Genomic DNA, 16,874 nt, shown 5'->3' with positions numbered 1-16,874 from the left:
ATTTAGTGTAAAGGATTTATTTAAAAAAATAATAGTGTTTTCATGCACTGTCTCTTTAAAAAAGCCGGCCGGCAATTCAGCAGCGGTACCCGACAATTTAGAACAGAAAGATAGAGCATCACACATAGATTAGATAGATAGAAACATGTCAGTCACATATATATGAAGTACAGTGATAGTGTTGGTTACTGTACTTGTCATTTAGTATTAAAATAAAGGATTTATTATTAAAAAAATTGGCGTGGGGTTCCCCTTAATTTTAGGCTCTAGCGGAGGTTAAGCAGACGGCTGGGGCAGATGTTTGAAGCCTGGGAAGGGGGTAATACCCACGGAGCTTCCCAGGCTACTAATATCAGCCCCCAGCTGAATACATAGCCTTTACTAGCTATTAAAATGGGGGACCCCCCCAAAAAAATGACGTGGGGTCCCCCCTAATTTAATAGCTAGCAAAGGCTAGGCAGACAGCTGGGGGCTGATATTAATAGCCCAGGAAGGGAGCCATGAATATTGGCCCCCTCCCAGGCTAGAAACACCAGCCGTCAGCCGCCCCAGAAATGGCGCATTCATAGGATGCGCCAATTCTGGCACTTAGCCTCGCTCTTCCACGCTGCCCTGGTGCGGTGGCAGGGGGTAATAGGGTTGGGGTTGATGTCAGCTTATAATGCCAGCTGACATCAAGCCCAGGTTAGTAATGGAGAGGCGTCTATAAGACACCCCCATTACTAACTCCATAGTCAAAGTTAAAAAAAACACAAACACCCAGAATAAAGTCCTTTAATTGAAATAAAGACACAATCCTTTATTGTTCTAAATTAAACCATACTTACCATCACGCCCATTCCAGCTGAAGCCAACGATCTCCTGCAATAAAAGCAAAATAATAAAGCAACCTCATCCTTACCTTTCCATGGTTCCCACGACAGCTTCAGCTCTGCTACATCGAGATGACAGGCTGGACCGCAGCAGAACGCTGCCATCCAGCCTGTCATCCCGCAGACACTGAGAAGCGCAGGCATGCTTGCGCTGCTCAGCGTCTCTCTGTGACGACATCCAGATGAGCCGAGTTCATGTCCAATGAACTCGGCTCACCTCATGCACGTCACTGACAGCGTGGGAAAATTCTCACGCTGAAGCGCTGATTGCAGGAGAATTTTCCCACGCTGTCAGTGACGTGCAGGAGGTGAGCTGAGTTCATTGGACATGAGCTCACCTCATGCACATCACTGACAGCGTGGGAGAATTCTCCTGCACTCAGCACTTCAGCGTGAGAATTTTCCCACGCTGTCAGTGACGTGCATGAGGTGAGCCGAGTTCATTGGACATGACCTCGGCTCATCTGGATGCCGTCACAGCGAGACAGTGAGGAGCGCAAGCATGCCTGCGCTTCTCAGTGTCTGCGGGATGACAGACTGGATGGCAGCGTTCTGCTGCGGTCCAGCCAGTCATCTCGATGTAGCAGAGCTGAAGCTGTCGTGGGAACCATGGAAAGGTAAGGATGAGGTTGGTTTATTATTTTTCTTTTATTGCAGGAGATCGTTGGCTTCAGCTGGAATGGGTGTGATGGTAAGTATGGTTTAATTTAGAACAATAAAGAATTGTGTCTTTATTTCAATTAAAGGACTTTATTCTGGGTGATGTGTTTTTTTTAAATACTTTACTAGAAATTCATGGCGGTCATGTCTAATACTGGCGTGACCCCATGAATTTTGGGCTTGGGGCCAGCTGATAATACCAAGCTGGCCCTAACCCCTTTATTACCCAGTGAGCCACCGCACCAGGGCCCTGGATGAGTTGGGTACAGCGCCAGAAGATGGCGCTTCTATGAACGCGCCATTTTCCGGGGTGGCTGCGGACTGCAATTTGTAGCGGGGGGGGGCCCAGAAAGCTTGGGCCTCCCTGCGCTGCAGATTCCAGCCCCCAGCTGCCTAGTTGTACCTGGCTGGACACAAAAATAGGGCGAAGCCCCACGTATTTTTTTTTTAATTATTTCATGAAATTCATGAAATAATTAAGAAAAAAAGGCCTTCCCTATATTGTTGTGTCCGGCCAGGTACAAATAGGCAGCTGGTGGTTGGGGGCAGCCCGTTCCTGCCTGCTGTACCTGGCTGGACACAAATATAGTGCGAAGCCCCACTTCAATTTTTTTTAATTATTTCATGAAATTCATGAAATAATTAAGAAAAAAAGGGCTTCCCTATATTGTTGTGTCCGGCCAGGTACAAATAGGCAGCTGGTGGATGGGGGCAGCCCGTTCCTGCCTGCTGTACCTGGCTGGACACAAATATAGTGCGAAGCCCCACTTCAATTTTTTTAAATTACTTCAGGAAATTCATGAAATAATTTAAAAAAAATTGACGTGGGGCTTCGCACTATATTTGTGTCCAGCCAGGTACAGCAGGCAGGAACGGGCTGCCCCCAACCACCAGCTGCCTATTTGTACCTGGCCGGACACAACAATATAGGGAAGCCCTTTTTTTCTTAATTATTTCATGAAATAATTTAAAGAAAATTGACGTGGGGCTTCGCCCTGTTTTTGTGTCCAGCCAGGTACAACTAGGCAGCTGGGGGCTGGAATCCGCAGCGCAGGGAGGCCCAAGCTTTCTGGGCCACCCCCGCTGCAAATTGCAGTCCGCAGCCACCCCGGAAAATGGCGCGTTCATAGAAGCGCCATCTTCTGGCGCTGTACCCAACTCATCCAGGGCCCTGATGCGGTGGCTCACTGGGTAATAAAGGGGTTAGGGCCAGCTTGGCATTATCAGCTGGCCCTAAGCCCGAAATTCATGGGGTCACGCCAATATTAGACATGACCACCATGAATTTCTAGTAAAGTATTTAAAAAAAACACAACACCCAGAAAAAAGTCCTTTAATTGAAATAAACACACAATTCTTTATTGTTCTAAATTAAACCATACTTACCATCACGCCCATTCCAGCTGAAGCCAACGATCTCCTGAAATAAAAGAAAAATAATAAAGCAACATCATCCTTACCTTTCCATGGTTCCCATGACAGCTTCAGCTCTGCTACATCGAGATGACAGGCTGGACCGCAGCAGAACGCTGCCATCCAGCCTGTCATCCCGCAGACACTGAGAAGCGCAGGCTTGCTTGCGCTCCACAGTGTCTCTCTGTGAGGGCATCCAGATGAGCCGAGTTAATGTCCAATGAACTCGGCTCACCTCATGCACGTCACTGACAGCGTGGGAAAATTCTCCTGCACTCAGCGCTTCAGCGTGGGAGAATTCTCACACTGAAGCGCTGAGTGCAGGAGAATTCTCCCACGCTGTCAGTGACGTGCAGGAGGTGAGCTGAGTTCATTGGATATGAGCTCACCTTATGCACGTCACTGACAGCGTGGGAAAATTCTCCTGCACTCAGCGCTTCAGCGTGGGAGAATTCTCACGCTGAAGCGCTGAGTGCAGGAGAATTCTCCCACGCTGTCAGTGACGTGCAGGAGGTGAGCTGAGTTCATTGGACATGAGCTCACCTTATGCACGTCACTGACAGCGTGGGAGAATTCTCCTGCACTCACCGCTTCAGCGTGAGAATTTTCCGACGCTGTCAGTGACGTGCATGAGGTGAGCCGAGTTCATTGGACATGAACTCGGCTCATCTGGATGTCGTCACAGAGAGACGCTGAGCAGCACAAGCAAGCCTGCGCTTCTCAGTGTCTGCGGGATGACAGGCTGGATGGCAGCGTTCTGCTGCGGTCCAGCCTGTCATCTCGATGTAGCAGAGCTGAAGCTGTCGTGGGAACCATGGAAAGGTAAGGATGAGGTTGCTTTATTATTTTTCTTTTATTGCAGGAGATCGTTGGCTTCAGCTGGAATGGGCGTGACGGTAAGTATGGTTTAATTTAGAACAATAAAGGATTGTGTCTTTATTTCAATTAAAGGACTTTATTCTGGGTGTTTGTGTTTTTTTTAACTTTGACTATGGGGTTAGTAATGGGGGTGTCTTATAGACGCCTCTCCATTACTAACCTGGGCTTGATGTCAGCTGGCATTATAAGCTGACATCAACCCCAACCCTATTACCCCCTGCCACCGCACCAGGGCAGCGTGGAAGAGCGAGGCTAAGTGCCAGAATTGGCGCATCCTATGAATGCGCCATTTCTGGGGCGGCTGACGGCTGGTGTTTCTAGCCTGGGAGGGGGCCAATATTCATGGCTCCCTTCCTGGGCTATTAATATCAGCCCCCAGCTGTCTGCCTAGCCTTTGCTAGCTATTAAATTAGGGGGGACCCCACGTCATTTTTTTTGGGGGGTCCCCCATTTTAATAGCTAGTAAAGGCTATGTATTCAGCTGGGGGCTGATATTAGTAGCCTGGGAAGCTCCGTGGGTATTACCCCCTTCCCAGGCTTCAAACATCTGCCCCAGCTGTCTGCTTAACCTCCGCTAGAGCCTAAAATTAAGGGGAACCCCACGCCAATTTTTTTAATAATAAATCCTTTATTTTAATACTAAATGACAAGTACAGTAACCAACACTATCACTGTACTTCATATATATGTGACTGACATGTTTCTATCTATCTAATCTATGTGTGATGCTCTATTCTTTCTGTTATAAATTGTCGGGTACAGATGCTGAATTGCCGGCCGGCTTTTTTAAAGAGACGGTGCATGAAAACACTATTATTTTTTTTAATAAATCCTTTACACTAAATGGCAAGTACAGTAATCAACACTGTCACTGTACTTCATATATATGTGACTGACATGTTTCTATCTATCTAATCTATGTGTGAAGCTCTATTCTTTCGGTTCTAAATTGTCGGGTACAGGTGTATGCCGCTGCTGAATTGCCGGCTTTTCATGTTTCACTGTTGGCACTGTTCCCATCGATTTGGGCAATCACTGTAATGCCACAACCACCATGGCTGTGGCATTACAGTGAGTGGCAGACAATCCCTGCATGATTGGTGCTCTAAATAGCGCCAGACATGCAGGACACGCTTTTGGTGCACGAACAGTTATCGAACATAACCTCGAACAGCCGAATTTTTTGCAAATCGTTCGGGTTCGTCGAACAACTCGAACACCGCCCAAAACAGCTCGAATTTGAGATTGGCGAACAGTTCTAGTCGAACACCGCTCATCTCTAGTCCTGATGCACACAGTTAGGTCCTGTCAGTATGGGTGTATGTGTGCACAGGATATATAAACCCTGCTTAATTTGAGGTAGGTGTGTTCGGTGTGAGGCGTGATGCCTGTGCTCCGTGTGTGTGTGGGACACCGTTTGTGAGAGGCCTAGTGAGGCCGAGTGAAGCCTGGCAGCCTGAAGGCAAAGACTGGATCCTGTGCGGATGCTAGTGGCCTTGGAAGGCAGCGGCTTTGGAGTGAAGCCTGGTACCTGGAAGGTCGAGCCTGGATCCTGTGCGGATGTCAGTGGCCTTTGAGGGAGAGCCGGCTGGAGTAAGAGTCCTGAAAGGCAGAGCTGGATCCTGTGTGGATGTCAGTGGCCTTTGAGGGAACGACAGCTAGAGACCCCTACCTGGGAAGCCACAAAGCCACAGTGGTGGCAAGCGTAATGGACTGAGACAGCTAAACCCGGCAAAGGTAATACCCTGTGCTATATGGACATTGTGATATGAACATTGCTATTTTTACCTTGCCGTAAGCTGTAACCTGGAGCAAGTGGGCCGGTGTGCCACTTGGCTCATGAACATTGTGTTTATGTGTGTAAACATGCCGGTGGCGTACTAAGATGAACTGTGTGAACTTGTTGTTTATGAAGTAATAAACTGCTGAGCATTGTTTATAAACGGAAAGACATTGCACGTGTGCATTGATTGTAGCAGCAAAGTGAGTATTCCCCATTATGATGACTAGTGCTGCCTTACATATGGTTCGAGAATGCGGGCAGCTGCAGCCCGGTTGCTAGCGGCAACGACAACCCGGTTGCTAGGGGCAACGGCACAGGACGACGAGTGTGGATAAAGCATCTTGCGGCAACTCGGTGGGGTTGCGAAGATTGGCGTCGCACTCAAACCTGGTTTGCAGTGGCTCGTCGGGGCTCACGAAGTTTAAAGCATCTTGCGGCAACTCAGCGGGGTTGCGAAGATTGGCGTCGCACTCAAACCTGGTTTGCTGTGGCTCGGCGGGGCCACGAATATTTTTTCCGGGAGAGCGTTCTAGTGTGAACAGCGTACCGCGATGGCTGTGAGCAAAGCAGCAGATCTGTCTGGAGCTATTGAGCGGATGAAGGGCCGGTTGGGACCGGAGCAGGCATTTGTGAAACTTTTACTGGACATGGTGCAGGAACCGCAGGAGCTGTGGGCACCATATGGAATGGCGGCAGTGGACCATTCTATGGACTCTCCGGGGGCGCCAGTGTTGTCCCAGAGTGCCCGGGGAGGTGGTAAGAGATGTTGTGAACTGAGTCCTAAGACTACTGCTGATTTTTTGTGTAAAAATTACCCTGCTGGTGTGGTTGTTAAAAAGGTGGCGGAGTCTAAAAAAGGGGCGGATTTTCACAAGAGTGTGGAGTGTAGAAAACTGAAAATTGTTACTGGTTGTGGGTTGGTACCTCCTAAAAATGACAATGTGACCGTTGATAACGGGGTAACTCCAGTAGAATGGGGTGACGTCAAAGTGGGAGGTGACCTGTTAGTCCACAACACCATGGGGAGTGACACAGACCCCGCAGCTGACTGTGACACTATGAAAGTAAAAAGTAAGTTCAGTCAGGAGGGGCTAGACGAGGGGAGAGAGTCCCCCTCTCGTCGTCGACGGCGCAAGGGCCACAAAAAGGTTGCTCCGGTAGTACTCCCTGAAAATGAAAATAAAGAGAATATAGTACTGTGTGCCTATGCTTTGTAACGGGTCTGGGAGGCGGAACCTCTGGGCTACTATACAAGGGAGCGGTCCTTGTAAGGGAGCGGGTGGCGACCAGGCAGGCAGTCACAGCAGGTGACCGGGACAGTCTCTGGGTGTACGGGCAGGAGGTCACGGCAAGTGATCAGGGCAGTCTCTGGAAGAATGGGCTGGAGGTCACGGCAAGTGACCGGGGCAGTCTCTGGAAGAACGGGCTGGAGGTCACGGCAAGTGACCGGGGCAGTCTCTAGGTAAAGGGTAGATACGACCTGTGATGGCTGAACCTCCAGGTAGGCTAGCAAGGCAGATGGAGGATGTGTGCTCCCAGGTGAGCAAGCGAGAGTCTCTGGAATAGCAGGTGGTCACAGCACGTGACGGCGGAGCCTCCAGGTAGGCAAGCAGGCAGGTAGCGGAGAAGCGCTCCCAGGTGAGCGGGCAAGAGTCTCTGGAATAGCTGGTGGTCCCAGCACGTGACAGCGGAACCCCCGGGCAGGCAAGCAGGCAGGTAGCGGAGAAGCGCTCCCAGGTGAGCGGGCACGAGTCTCTGGAATAGCTGGTGGTCACAGCACGTGACAGCGGAGCCTCCGGGCAGGCAAGCAGGCAGGTAGCGGAGAAGCGCTCCCAGGTGAGCGGGCAAGTGTCTGGAATAGCTGGTGGTCACAGCACGTGACAGCGGAGCCTCCGGTCAGGCAAGCAGGCATGTAGCGGAGAAGCGCTCCCAGGTGAGCGGGCAAGCTGGTCCATAGACAGACTGACCGGAGTTGTAAGGCAGACCGTCGGACCTCAGGCAAGCAGGCAGGTAGCTGGAAATCAGGCAGGATTAGAACAGCAAGCTGGCAGGAATCTGGCAGGTAACTGGCAGGTAACTGGCAACGGGACCTGAGGGCTGAAGCAGAGTAGAACGGTGCAACAACATTGCTCGGGCACCTCCATTTTGGAGGAGGTGCCTTATATATGGTAAAGTCCTCCGGCCATTGGCCGGGGACTCCTTAGGACGGCGCGCGCGGCCCCTTTAAGAGGGAGGGAGGGCGCGCGCGCGCGCCCTAAGCACAGTGGGCGGGAAGGAGCGCGCGCTGCCAGCAGAGCGGGAGAGGGACGCCGGGCACGGAGCAGAGCAGTGAGGGGAACAGCGTCCCTGCCTAGCAGAGGGCAGGGACGCCGGCACTACAGTACCCCCCCCTTTAGGCCCCCCCTTTTTTAGGCCAGATAGAAATTTAGCTAGGATGAGAGGGGCATGGATGTTCTCCCGGGGCTCCCACGTTCTCTCCTCAGGACCAAACCCCTTCCAATCTACCAGAAAAAAGGTCTTTCCTCTTACCCTTTTGGTGGCAAGAATGTTCTCTACCTCAAATTCGTCCTCAGCAGAAACCGGAGCAGGAGGCGTACCTGTAGACTTGGAAAAAGAGTTAAGCACCACGGGTTTGAGGAGAGATACATGGAAGGAGTTAGGGATCCGTAAGTTGGCCGGGAGTTTCAATTTATAGGCCACCGGGTTGATCTGACTGATGACCTCCAGAGGACCGATGAATCGAGGCCCTAACTTGTAAGAAGGTATCTTGAGTCGAACATATTTAGATGAGAGCCAGACTTTATCTCCTGGACGAAATTGTGGAGGATCCAGGCGTTTTTTGTCAGCGTGTCTTTTCATACGCTCGGATGACAGAAGGAGTGCGGACCGGGTACTCTCCCATATGGAGGAAAATTTGCTAACGAGAGATTCCGCAGCCGGGTTGTCCACAGAGGTGGAGACAGGAAAAGGAATCCGAGGATGCTGACCAAAGACTACAAAAAACGGGGATTTGGAGGAGGATTCGCTCTCGTGATTATTATAAGAGAACTCGGCCCATGGTAGGAGATCCACCCAGTCAGAATGGTGGGCATTAACGAAGTGCCGGAGGTAACTGGTCAGGTTCTGATTGATCCGCTCCACTTGACCATTGGACTGTGGGTGGTATGCGGAAGAGAAGTCCAGGGTGACGTCTAGTAGTTTACAAGTGGCTCTCCAGAAACGTGAGGTGAACTGTACCCCACGATCCGACACGATGTGGAGGGGCAGGCCATGAAGACGGAAGATGTGGCGGATAAAGTCCTTAGCCAGCTCGGGTGCAGACGGAAGGCCTGGCAGGGGAATAAAGTGAGCCATCTTGGAAAAGCGGTCAGCGACCACCCAAATGACCGTACAACCGGCAGAGACGGGGAGATCAGTTATAAAGTCCATTGCTATATGCTGCCAGGGGGCAGCAGGTACAGGAAGTGGAAGGAGGCGTCCGGCTGGCAGATGTCTCGGGACTTTGTTGCGGGCGCAGGACACACAGGCAGAAACAAAGTCTATTATGTCCTTGTGCAGGGTAGGCCACCAATAGTGCCGGGCAATAAGCTGGAGGGTCTTTTTCTGACCGGCGTGGCCAGCTAGTTTAGATGAATGGCCCCAGTGTAGGATCTTCTCCCGATCAGGTACTGAAACAAACGTCTTACCGGGAGGGAGACGATTTAGACTCACGGGAGCCACCTGCATTACTCTGGCGGGATCGATGATATGTTTAGGTTCTTCCTCGAGATCGGACACCAGAAAGGATCGGGACAAGGCGTCTGCTTTGACGTTTTTGTCAGCCGGGCGAAAATGAAGAACAAAATCAAAGCGAGCAAAAAACAAGGACCACCGGGCTTGGCGCGGGTTAAGTCTCTGGGCATGCTGGAGGTAAGCCAAGTTCTTGTGGTCAGTGTAAATTATTACCGGATGAAGAGCCCCCTCGAGTAGGTAACGCCACTCCTCCAATGCCAGCTTGATGGCCAATAACTCTCGGTCTCCTATGGAACAGTTGCGCTCAGAAGAGGAGAAGAGTTTGGAGAAGAAGCCACAAGTTACCATTCTCCTGGAAGATGATTTTTGAGTAAGTACCGCTCCGGCTCCAGAGGAGGAGGCGTCAACTTCCAGGAAGAACTGCTTGTTGCCGTCCGGGCGATGCAGCACCGGGGCGGAAGAGAAGGCCTGTTTTAGGGAAAGAAAGGCCTCCTCTGCTTCGGGCGGCCACTCTTTGGGATTAGTACCCTTACGGGTGAGCGCGGAAATTGGGGCAGTCCGGGAAGAGAAGTGCGGGATGAAGAGGAGGTAATAGTTGGCGAAGCCCAGGAACCGTTGAATAGCCTTCAACCCCTCTGGTCGGGGCCATTTCTCGATGGCAGACAGTTTCTCAGGATCCATTTGTAGGCCGGTCTGAGAGATAATGTAGCCCAGAAACGGAAGCGAGGTCTGCTCAAAGAGGCACTTCTCATATTTAGCGTAGAGATGGTTCTGCCTGAGCCTGAGCAGGACCTGACGAACATCCCTCCGGTGAGTCTGGAGATCCGGAGAGAAGACCAAGATGTCGTCCAGGTACACCACTACGCAGGAGTAGAGAAGGTCCCGGAAGATGTCATTGACCAACTCTTGAAAGACGGCAGGAGCGTTACAGAGGCCAAAGGGCATTACCAGATATTCATAGTGGCCGTCCCGGGTGTTGAATGCCGTCTTCCATTCATCCCCCTGACGGATACGAACCAGGTTGCACGCCCCACGGAGGTCCAGTTTGGTGAAGATTCTAGCCCCCCTCAGACGATCAAATAACTCCGGAATGAGCGGAAGGGGGTACTTATTCTTCACCGTGATCTGGTTAAGGCCTCTATAGTCTATACAGGGACGGAGAGAGCCGTCCTTCTTTTTGACGAAAAAGAAGCCTGCTCCCGCCGGGGAGGTAGATTTCCGGATGAATCCCCTGGCCAGATTCTCCTCAATATATTCGGACATCGACCGGGTCTCAGCAGCGGATAATGGATAAATACGCCCACGGGGAGGAGAAGTACCAGGTAACAGGTCGATAGGGCAGTCGTATGGTCTATGAGGGGGTAGTGTCTCTGCCTCCTTTTTATTAAAGACATCAGCATAAGACCAATAAGGAATCGGAAGTCCAGGTAGATTAGCTGGGGTAGGAGAAGGACGGACGGGATGAACGGGAACCAGACAGGTCTTATGGCAGCCCTGTCCCCAGCGAAGGACTTCTCCGGTCTGCCAGTCAAGAACGGGTGCATGTTTCTGGAGCCAAGGTAGGCCTAGCAAGAGGGCGTGAGAGAGTCCAGGCAGAACATGGAAGGAGATACTTTCAGAATGCAGCATTCCCACCTGCAGAGTAATGGATTCGGTGATGAGTTGGATGGGGCGTGGTAAGAGCCCCCCATCCACGGCAGCAACAGAAAAGGGTACAGCCAGAGGTTTGGTGGGGATGCGGTATTTCTCTACCAGGGACTGTGAAATAAGATTCCCGGCTGCTCCAGAGTCCAGTTGGGCTAGTTCGAAATAACGGTTCTCCCCGTAGACGATTGAAACTGACAACAGCAGGGATGGAGAGGATTTATTCTTGTCTAGGTGGACCTCTCTGAGCGAACCTAGACACAATCGTTTCCCGACCTCTCCGGGCAGGCACGGATCCGGTGCTCCTTACTGCCACAGTAGAAGCAGGTCCCCTCGGCACGGCGTAAGTCCTGACGGGTCTTGACCATCTTGGTCTGGTCGACCTGCATAGGCTCAGGAGGGTGTACCTGGTTAGAGACAGAAGGAGTGACGGGTTTCTGAAAAGTAGGAGCTAGACGTGGTAACCTCCTCTCACGGGTGACCTCTCTGGCACGCTCCTGGAACCGTAGGTCAATCCGGGTGGCAAGAGTTATTAAGTCATCGAGAGTGGTAGGAATGTCCCGACCGGCAAGTTCACCTTTAATACGGCCGGACAGACCCTCCCAGAAGACGGAAACCAGAGCGTCGTTATCCCATGCCAGCTCCGAGGCAAGGGTACGGAACCGTATGGCATATTGGCCCACGGTGAGACTTTCCTGACGGAGGCGTAGCAACGATGATGCGGATGAGGTCTTCCGTCCGGGTTCGTCGAAGACTTTCCGGAAAGCCGTGAGAAAAGCAGGCAAGTTGGACACCAGGGGATCTCCTCTCTCCCATAGAGGATTTAGCCAGGCCAGGGCCTCCCCGGTGAGATGGGACATGATGAATGCAATTTTGGCTCGGTCGGAGTTAAACTGGTGGGACAATAGTTCAAAGTGCAGGGTGCACTGATTTATGAAGCCCCGAGCCTGGGCTGAGTCGCCTCCGAAGCGAGGAGGTGCAGAAAGCCGAGGTCCGGGGTAGGATATCATGGTGTTAGTGGACAGCGGAGCTGCCGGATTGCGAGACATGGCACTGGCGGAGGTTGTTGGTGGAACAGTCAGAGTGTCCAGGCGAGTATTGACATTCCGCAGGTTACCCAGGATGGACTCCTGTTGGGACCTTTGACGGGACAGTTCATGACACAGGTCCGAGAGCGAGGGAGCTTGGGTGCCACCGGGTTCCAGGGCCCGAGCAAACTGTAACGGGTCTGGGAGGCGGAACCTCTGGGCTACTATACAAGGGAGCGGTCCTTGTAAAGGAGCGGGTGGCGACCAGGCAGGCAGTCACAGCAGGTGACCGGGACAGTCTCTGGGTGTACGGGCAGGAGGTCACAGCAAGTGATCAGGGCAGTCTCTGGAAGAACGGGCTGGAGGTCACGGCAAGTGACCGGGGCAGTCTCTGGAAGAACGGGCTGGAGGTCACGGCAAGTGACCGGGGCAGTCTCTAGGTAAAGGGTAGGTACGACCTGTGATGGCTGAACCTCCAGGTAGGCTAGCAAGGCAGATGGAGGATGTGTGCTCCCAGGTGAGCAAGCGAGAGTCTCTGGAATAGCAGGTGGTCACAGCACGTGACGGCGGAGCCTCCAGGTAGGCAAGCAGGCAGGTAGCGGAGAAGCGCTCCCAGGTGAGCGGGCAAGAGTCTCTGGAATAGCTGGTGGTCACAGCACGTGACAGCGGAGCCTCCGGGCAGGCAAGCAGGCAGGTAGCGGAGAAGCGCTCCCAGGTGAGCGGGCAAGAGTCTGGAATAGCTGGTGGTCACAGCACGTGACAGCGGAGCCTCCGGGCAGGCAAGCAGGCAGGTAGCGGAGAAGCGCTCCCAGGTGAGCGGGCAAGCTGGTCCATAGACAGACTGACCGGAGTTGTAAGGCAGACCGTCGGACCTCAGGCAAGCAGGCAGGTAGCTGGAAATCAGGCAGGATTAGAACCGCAAGCTGGCAGGAATCTGGCATGTAACTGGCAGGTAACTGGCAACGGGACCTGAGGGCTGAAGCAGAGTAGAACGGTGCAACAACATTGCTCGGGCACCTCCATTTTGGAGGAGGTGCCTTATATATGGTAAAGTCCTCCGGCCATTGGCCGGGGACTCCTTAGGACGGCGCGCGCGGCCCCTTTAAGAGGGAGGGAGGGCGCACGCGCGCGCCCTAAGCACAGTGGCCGGGAAGGAGCGCGCGCTGCCAGCAGAGCGGGAGAGGGACGCCGGGCACAGAGCAGAGCGGTGAGGGGAACAGCGTCCCTGCCTAGCAGAGGGCAGGGACGCCGGCACTACATGCTTCAAGTGTGGATCCTCCTTTAGAGGTAGAAGAGGAGATGACGTTGCCCGTAGCAACCTCCGGTACGGTACTGAGACTGACGAGTCAGGATCCGACAGCCCTGAAAGAGGAGGTCGCCAGTCATGACCAAGAGCTGGAGCCTATCAGGTCGCAGTGAAAGATTGACGTGCAGCAATTACGTGAAAACCTGGGGAACGTGTCCTCAGACCAGCTGAACCTGGAGTCTGAGCAGCAGAAAATATAACAGGTTATGAGGAACTGGCAGCGAGACATGGAGAGAAGCAACGCGGAAATTAACCATTGGAAGGAAATGTTCTACGCAATTAAGGAGGACCGCCGCAAAATCAAGGAAGAGGTTTTGCAGTTGAAGCTTGAGAAGGAGGCGCAGCAGGATGGTGTTTCTGGACGTGAACAAATCCTAGAACGTCTGCGCAAACAGCTCAACCAGGAGCTGTGTGACTCCAAGAAGGAGTGTGGTGAACGCAGTAGGGAACTGCAACAGAGTAAGAGAGATTATGAGGATCTCCTCAAGGTGAAGGAAAAACTAGAGGAGGATAAGGCGGATGCAGAGCAAGTGCGCCACGTGGTTGAGACCACTCTGCAAGACACCCGTGAGGAGAATGATGGTCTCCGGGGAAAGACCCTAGATCTGGAAGCTCAGGTGAAGGAGCTACAGATGTCCTGTGATGCTCTCCCGAAGGCGGAGACGTACCTTAAGGAAACAGTCAGCAAGATGGAAGCTGAGCGAGAGTGGATGGGGGTGTCCATCGGAAAAGCCACAGACCAGGGCCAGGAGTTGGCCGCTGGTGAGGGGAGGTATGAAGCAGATACCTCCTCGAGTGATGCGAGCTTGGACGATTCGGTGGAAGTAAGAGCCGAGATCAGGGAGCTCAAGGAATTGCTTCAGGCCCATTTGAAGCAAGAGAGGTCTGAGAGAACTCTACTGTTAAAAGAGCAGTTGAAGCAGGAAGAGCTTCAGAGACGGGCCGCTGAAAGGCGAGTGACGGAACTAGAGGAAGAGGTTTCCGGGCTCAAAAGTCGCCTGACAAAGTATCACTCGGTGAGCGAGGCCTCCTTGGAGAAGGAAAAGGGCAAACACGTTGTACTCACTCCCTGGTACCATGAGAAGGTGGACCTGAGGAGAGCTAAGAGCAGAGTAACAGAAGATAAATATGAAGTGGAAGTGGTCAAGACGAAAATTCGTGAATTTGTAGCTGTGAGTCAGCTCAGGGTAAGCATACAGGGGGAAGAAGCTGAAAGTCAGTTTTTCCTAGAACTCTGAGCTGGTTGATCGTTTGGAAACTACTGGTGAGTCCGAAACGTCTTGGTACAAATGCCTCGTAGATGTACCCGAGGATTTGAGGGAAGAATGAGTTTAAGAAGGCTGTGGGAGCCTGTAAGGTGTACTTGACCTCAGAAGCTAAACAGCTGGTGGTCCTGTCCACGACCGAAGTCACAGTGAAGAGGGTGGCTATCCTAAGTGACATGCACTGGCGATGTATTCGCACAAAGCGGTTTCTCCGGTTGAAGACGGAGAAAGCCGTTAGACAACTGGAGTTGTTGAGGAAAGCTCACAGTATGCGGGAAGAGGTCATCCGGGTGCCTCATGTTCTGGTGAGGAAACTCGTTGGGAGAAATGGTCGAGCCATGCAGATGATGGTCAAGAAGTCTGGTGTGGTGAAAGTAAGCAGTCCACGTGATCGTCAGGACTGGATACCAGACGAAGACGGCATGGTATCATTCTCCGTTGTAGGTACAGAAGAAAGCCTGGAATATATACGCATGCTGATTGAGTACCGAGTGACCTACCTGCAGGAGGTAGAACAATTGAATCTTGCCAGACTGCGAGTAGATAGACAGCATCATCTGAGCAGCAGAAGTTGGAAGCCGTCTAGAAATAGTGAGACCCGACAGAGAAAGGGCCCCCTAAATACCTGAACAGCTACAGCTGGAGTTAGGGACCTTTCAAGATGTCCTGGGAGTAGTGGGCGTGGGTTTAGAGGTAGTGAGACCTCCAGTAACTCAGGTTTGAGCAGCCCATACAAACGACCCCATAGAGGACGGGACAGTACGGAGTCGAACCGGACCTTAGATACCAGGGCATGTGAGTCACACCGCTTTATGACTGACCGCTGGGAGCGGGGGAGACCTGACAAGGTTACGACTGACCGCTGGGAGTGGGGGTTGTCAGACAAGATTATGACTGACCGCTGGGAGCGGGGGAGACCTGACAAGGTTACGACCCGGAAAGGTGACATGACGAAGTCAGTGACAAATGGTAGGTCCCTAAGGAATGGGTTAATGTCGTTGACTAAGGTTCCAGGGGCTGAGTAGCACAATTGTAAAGTACATGGTCTCTATGTGAGCTGGGGGTTATAATGTTATTGTGTATATTATGTGTTCAACCCCACAAGTTTGAACAGAGGGGGGGGATATGTAATGCAGCAGCTTGCTAGCATTACTGTAAATGGTAAAGGATGTGTTTACCAAACCATGTACCTTCCCCTTTAACTGACTGGTCACATGACCGTGACATCACACAGGTCCTGATGCACACAGTTAGGTCCTGTCAGTATGGGTGTATGTGTGCACAGGATATATAAACCCTGCTTAATTTGAGGCAGGTGTGTTCGGTGTGAGGCGTGAGGCCTGTGCTCCGTGTGTGTGTGGGACACCGTTTGTGAGAGGCCTAGTGAGGCCGAGTGAAGCCTGGCAGGCTGAAGGCAAAGACTGGATCCTGTGCGGATGCTAGTGGACTTGGAAGGCAGCGGCTTTGGAGTGAAGCCTGGTACCTGGAAGGTCGAGCCTGGATCCTGTGCGGATGTCAGTGGCCTTTGAGGGAGAGCCGGCTTGAGTAAGAGTCCTGAAAGGCAGAGCCTGGATCCTGTGTGGATGTCAGTGGCCTTTGAGGGAACGACGGCTAGAGACCCCTACCTGGGAAGCCACAAAGCCACAGTGGTGGCAAGTGTAATGGACTGAGACAGCTAAACCCGGCAAAGGTAATACCCTGTGCTATATGGACATTGTGATATGAACATTGCTATTTTTACCTTGCCGTAAGCTGTAACCTGGAGCAAGTGGGCCGGTGTGCCACTTGGCTCATGAACATTGTGTTTATGTGCGTAAACATGCTGGTGGCGCACTAAGATGAACTGTGTGGACTTGTGGTTTATGAAGTAATAAACTGCTGAGTATTGTTTATAAACGGAAAGACATTGCACGTGTGCATTGATTGTCGCAGCAAAGCGAGTATTCCCCATTATGATGACTAGTGCTGCCTTACACTAGCCTGTAGGCAACTATGTTTAACAGCGACCGCGTGTCAATAACTTCGCTGACACACTGAGACTAAATTTTAATGGAGGCCAGAAATGGCAGAATTTTCAGCGCAATTATATGTGAACCGTGTGACGGACAAATCATAGTTTTAAGTAGCTGCATTTTTAACGCTGTAATATGAAAAGGACCTGGCTGTATTCTGCAGTGCCAACAAGCAAATGGCACAGAAAAACGGTGTTCTCTGGATTGCTTTTTAAGCAAATAATCAGGATTAAGATAAAAAAAAATATTCCTGGCCCCTGATATCTGGGGCTATTCCTAT

The sequence above is a fragment of the Phyllobates terribilis genome, unplaced genomic scaffold (assembly GCF_046119375.1).
Source record: "Phyllobates terribilis strain yellow unplaced genomic scaffold, ASM4611937v1 Scaffold_3__8_contigs__length_932513732, whole genome shotgun sequence".
Lineage (NCBI taxonomy): Eukaryota > Metazoa > Chordata > Amphibia > Anura > Dendrobatidae > Phyllobates > Phyllobates terribilis.
This window is presented reverse-complemented; position numbering follows the sequence as displayed.